The sequence below is a fragment of the Lactuca serriola genome, chromosome 8, assembly GCF_051521515.1.
Source record: "Lactuca serriola cultivar US96UC23 chromosome 8, Lser_US96UC23_V15, whole genome shotgun sequence".
Taxonomy (NCBI): domain Eukaryota; kingdom Viridiplantae; phylum Streptophyta; class Magnoliopsida; order Asterales; family Asteraceae; genus Lactuca; species Lactuca serriola.
Genome location: NC_136415.1, coordinates 230,225,750 through 230,231,948, shown reverse-complemented (window position 1 = coordinate 230,231,948; position 6,199 = coordinate 230,225,750). Strand labels below are relative to the sequence as shown.

Here is a 6,199-nt window from a genome sequence, read left to right as displayed (position 1 = left end):
TAAATTCAGAGGCATAAAATAATATGCAACCAAAAAGTCTTTATCTGAAAAATTAAGAGCTTGCCAAACAAGACAGAAGGCACCTTAAAAGACAAATCAGTTTCATCTAGTTTGACTAGCGGCACCTTCAATTTCTAACCAATTAACATAATCTTCATGGCCGAACTCTTGTAATGAGATTCCAACATGATTGATAAGTTATTTTCTCAAGTAACTTAAATTAATATACTATATACAACTTAAATTAATATACTATTTACATATAATTCAGTAAGTGTGAGCATAAGTCAAATCAATGACATGAAGATTTCTAAGATGATTATAAGTAGGCGTGGACAGCGGCCACAAGAACCTTATTTTGAAACCTGTCGTTTGTAATTGTGATATAGGGACAATATTGACATTTTAACTTTTTTATTTATTTTTTATTTTTTTATAATTATTGTGATTTTAAATTATTTAAAATTGTTATAAAATATTAAAATTAAACATTTGGGTAAATTTGATATGTTGAAAAGTTATAAAGAGTAAATATGATATTTCAATATTAAGCCGGACAAATACGATATTTTGATATTTAAGAAGGAAACATACAAAAAATTTCATAGAAAAGTTGGTCGCATTCTATATTGCGTCTAAAATCGTTGCGAAGAGGTTGTATATATATACTACAACCTATGACCAACAAGACAATGATAATAAAACACATATCGTAAAAGCAATTATACTTCATATCGTTCTTAATTACAAATTATAAACGAAAATTAAACATCAATTTTCATTATACATCATTAAGCTCCTCAACTTGGATGATGATTTCTGTCAATTCATCAATTATTTTTCCAACATTGCTATCACAATAGTCAATTTGTTTATGTATATCGTTTTTTTCTATATTAATAAAATTAAACGTAAAAATTGATTAAGTGTTACTTTTATGATCAAATAATTTAAAATTTACTTATTTGATTATTTTTTTAAAAGTTTTGATCGTAATAATTCTTTAAAATATCAACAATTATTTACAAACTAAAATAATATAATAAACTCGATTAAGGTTTTTATTTAAAACATGTAAACATTTTTATCTATTAAAATGAAATCTTAAAATATTTTTCAAAAGTCTATTTTTTATTTTGATTTGGATTTTTTATTTAACATCATATTTAAATTAACTAATTAAATATTTTATATTGATAAATCAAAAAGTTTTTCATCTATATAATAACTTTTCTTTTTTCTTTTATTTAATAACATATGACAACTCAAAGTTTTGTAATTAATATAATAATATCTTATACTTAAAAATAAATAAATTAAAAAATAAAATATATTAGTTTGAAAGTTGAACGTAAAAGGAAAAAAAGATTATTGTATAATATATTATATATAGATCTAAAATTCCATCGTTTTAACTTATATTTTCAAACTAGATTATTACCCGCGTAAAACGCGGAGAACGTATAAAGAAAATACATATAAATGTATAAAAGTTGACATAATAATAATAATAATAACAATAATAATAATAATAATAATAATAATAAGATAAAGTAGCATAAATAGACTTAACGTTAACATTGAAATGTCTAAAAAATACAATAAAATTCTTGAATATTTATAATTGTTGAAGGACCTCTTTGTATATAATATTTTTTGTTTTATTAGTTGGACGACCTTCATCGTCATATATGAGTACCTTTTAGCCTTTTTTAATTGTGATGTGAGGAAAATGACATATAACTAACCATAAGTGAAGACGGATCTACACAAGTATAATCCAACATTTGATAATGATTGTGATTGAGTTTTGTAAATGATCATAGAAAACAAACAACTAAGGGGAATTGCCTCCATTGAAAACAAAATGGGACTCTTTTATCTGGCGACTCTGTCTCACATAAAGAATCTGAACTCAAATACGTTTTCCTTTCATCTTTCATCAATCCTAACATGTAGTCATTAATATCATCGACTTTTTCATTTGTAGGGACCAAAATAGTTTTATCTTGAAAATATGATGGATTATCAAGATGGTTTTCAAAGGATGGATAAATGATGGATACAATTGAATGAAAATGGTCACCTGTAAAGCGAACAACAACGTCTTCTGGAAATTCAACCTCGGCTTCACTATCATTAAGGTCACCAATATTACATTCATCAATTTTAAGAATACATTCAACAAATGTTGTTGTCACATCCAAATCATTAGTTAGACAACCAACATGAAGCTTCATGTTTATGGTTAAACATAAAACTGTATATTCATGCCATAATCTAGATGAATGCAATGATGTTTGCACAATATCCGAACGATTGCATATTTGTAGTACCAGAAGAATTTGTCTAAAGTCACCTTCAAATACAATGAAAACACACTATTGATAATTCCAAAGCATGAAAACATTTTTGTTATTTGTTAATGTCTTCTGTTGTATTGATGTTTATGTTATATGATCGTACCCCTTTATTTGACTCCAAAAACTAAGACTAAGTTTAGTTGTGTAAAGATTCAAGGTCTCAAACTTGATGCTTTTTAAGTTTAACATCTATTCAACCATATTAGTATTTTAATTTTCGAAATGTACTTATTTTGTCATCTTATGTATAACTTATATTAATAGTTAATTTCGCCAGTAATGGCTATGTTAATTTTCAAGTTAAAAATTTTAATTATTTGACTTCCAAAAGTAAAAGACAATATTGGACTTGTATTTTGGAAGTAATCAATATTAGTTTATTTAACGTTTATTAATTCTTATTGCTTCGTTACCTTTGTTAAAGTCACTAAACATTCAATTTGAGCTTTTTACTTACCATTGATTCTTTAGTACCTTAGTTACGGTTCACTGTCTTTGGTAATTTTCTTCTCTTAGGAGCATTTGCTTCTTTTTTGTTTTTTTATTTATTAAATTCCTTGCAGAAGCAGAGTAATATATTTGTTGCAAAACTTTTTAAGGGATCTCTATGATGGTTGCATATTTGGATATTTATTTTATTGTTCAGTTCATGTAGAATCAACAGTGAAAATAAGTGATATTATTCCATCACTTATGCCTTCTGTATGTTTATGTTTGTGTAAATGTGTGGTTATGAGTGTATGTCTATGTCATCAGTTTTTAGTCTCCAAATTTCCCATTTTAGATTATACATATAAATGCTGCATCAATTTTCATGAATTAAAGTAAAAAACATGCTCTTGTTAAGTCTTAAAAAAGCTTTTCTATCTTATAAATGAAATACATGCTTTATCCATCAACCACTTATTACCAACCTACAATATTATTTAGTATTAAATGCTGCAACAATTAGGCATGTATAAAAGAAAAAAAAAAACCCAACGTCAACACTAATTTGTGACAAAAAATAAAAAAGTAATTTATTGTGCCTTAACTATTATTTGGCACTAACTTGATTCATTTTTAGTACATGGACCAATATGCAACTCATTCAATTTTAGCACAAACAAAAATCCAAAACTACACAGAACCAAAATCCAAAACTATTATAGGAACTAAAACTGTTACAGGGATCAAAATTATACAAAATTATCCAGGGTTCAAAACTGTTGGGACGAAAACTATTACATAGACAAAAATGTAGGTAAAAAATAACATTTTAATTTAATCCGTATATCATAACCTAATAACTTTTTTTACAAGATAAAAAGTTAATAACAAAACCTTACAAAGTGAAATATATATTTTATTACTATTTTTTGACTAAAAAATAAAAATTAACACAAATAGAGATCAAAATTAATATTATGTCTATAAGATATTTTTCACTGGTCTCTAATCTATACACTATATGAAAGAAATTTACCTTTCTAAAAGAAGAAATCTAATAAAATAGTATTAGATTTTTAAATCATCCAAATAACAATGCTATACATAAAAGATCTTATTTTCATTTTGACCCGAGTCTTATCAACAAACATGCTGACGTGGCATCATAAAGACATCAACTCGCCTGTTTAGATCAATTGAATTGCTTTAAAAGATTGAAAGTCCGACTTCAAATTTCAGATTTAGCTTAAGTCATTGATCTTCTGTTCTATCATCCTTTTCCGTAACAATTCACCATGGATATTATACCCATGACTACAGTGGACCATCCCTGCACTAAAATAACTTAGGGTTTAGAAGAACTAAAATATAAGTTTTCTGGAATATGTTTCTAATATGAATTTTTTTATTGAAATAATTAAATATGGATAATTTAAGATATTAACACTCATCAACAGAAAGAAGACCACTTTAATTCCGTCATTTGTAAGAAAACGATGGTCGGATACATTAAATAATAGTACAGGTTTTGCTTACACATAACTCAAAAGTATAATAATGCACATTAACTTGTACCTCTCTATTGTCTCTAAGGACCATGTTATCTTCAATTTCAGTATTCAAATCAAGCATGTCCATCATTCTTCTAAACCATCTTTTTATAGGTTTCTCAAGAATTCAACTTTTTCAAATCTGAATCAAGATAATTTTTATACCTATAAACAGAGCATTTTGTAGTTAGTAATGATCAAAACTGTCATCTTGCAAGACAAGAAATAAGCCCATCCTTTCCCAAAGTTACACAACAAAACACATATAATATTACATATAAACGACAAAAACATAGGGGTATTTGAAAAGATATCCATCGTAAGGTATGTTCATATGTAGAACTGAAACACAACAAATAACAATAATAATAGACAAATAAATAAATAGCCTACATGTATGCCATTACTCTTCAATAAAGTGCTTTTACATGAGTAGGAATGAAGACTGAAGTATAATAATATTTCAATGGAATGAAAAATGGATGTATAGTAATATTTCAATGGTATAAAGTTATCATAGTGTAGAAACGGGGATGCATGTGCTGCAAAAAATTATATAATACTGCTCATATGAAACATTTATGAGCGTTCAAACCTTCAAAGAAAGATTTCAAATTCGTTAAAGCAAAAGGTTTCTGCATGTTCCAAACTTCAAAGTGGTGAACAAGTAAGCCAATTTAAATTACACACCATGAACCGGAATCAATTATCTCAGCATTGAAGATGTCAATTTCATTGAATTAGAATAGGATACACATGAGATTACAACCACCTTTTCTTTACCGTTACTTCCTAAACAGTTGACACTTACATTAATTCAAATAGGCTAAGAAATGCTTGTAAACTCTTTGATTTTTTTTCAAGAGTAGTAACAAAACACCACATTTTGTCCAACTTGTGCAAGGATTCGTTGTCTAGATAATTTCCAACCAGAATAACAATAAAGTTAAAAGTTGAGGAAAGGAGCAAGATATGTATCTTTCAATGGAATTTATTACTCATACAACAACTTTAGCTTTTTGATAATCAATTTCTGTCATTAATGCACTTAAAACTTTTCTAAAGACCTCTGAGGCATTTCATCGAATGGGTGGTGAGTGAAAGCAGCAAATTTCCACTCACGCCTAAATCGACGGTTTCTGTGAGGCCAAAGGGGATAATCGATTCATGAAATAAAAATGTGGTAAATTAAATTGAAGAACTTACCCAGACGGATTTTAGGTGGATTCCAAGTTCCAGTTAGATAGATGGTTTTGCATTACCCTATAATCATCCATACAATAAAATTTGAGTTTGAAAATGAGTAAGCATTCCTGGGATTTAATTTTGAGCAAGAAAATCAACTCAAAGAGGAGAAAATTCTAACCTTGTATCCAAATCAATCAGAGCGCTCTAAAGCCATAATCACATAGAAGATTTTTCGATGGCAAGAGTTCGTTTGTTTCTCGATCAAATTGTTGAGAGGGAAGAAGATCTATGTAAGCACGTGAGTGTTAATAGGGAAAGATATGGTCGCTTACCTTCTTGTAGATTGTATCGGCAACATACGGTGGGTGGTGGTAACAAACGGCTGCAAAATACTCAAGAGGGACAGGAGATAGACATAGGAGATGTGTTTAGACGATGACTGATGATGTGTATAGGAGTCTAGGGTTTTCAAAGTGAGATCGTAAGTTACAATCAGACATGCGTGTATATTGAATGCCAAGCAGCTGTATTTGACTTAGTCTATGATGATGTCATAAAAAAATCCAATGGTGTAAAATATATAGTTGAAATGCAATCAATGGCTTTGATTTCTTTAGTTTAAAATTAAAGGTTCTGTTTTAATAATATTTAAGATAGTTTTCCTAAGCT

The 6,199-nt window shown here is 27.9% G+C and overlaps 1 long non-coding RNA gene across 2 annotated transcripts; it reads right to left on the bottom strand.

The window, feature by feature from the left end:
* Positions 1-3,759: 3,759 nt before the first annotated feature.
* On the bottom strand, positions 3,760-5,987 carry LOC145069771 (uncharacterized). Of its 2 annotated transcripts, none has more exons than XR_013689673.1 (4): positions 5,709-5,987; positions 5,549-5,605; positions 4,368-4,507; positions 3,760-4,127 (listed from the first exon to the last, which is right to left on the bottom strand). It is a non-coding gene; the product is annotated as an uncharacterized LOC145069771 (long non-coding RNA). The 2 variants fall into 2 exon arrangements; XR_013689674.1 differs by having other exon boundaries at positions 3,760-4,122.
* Positions 5,988-6,199: the final 212 nt, after the last annotated feature.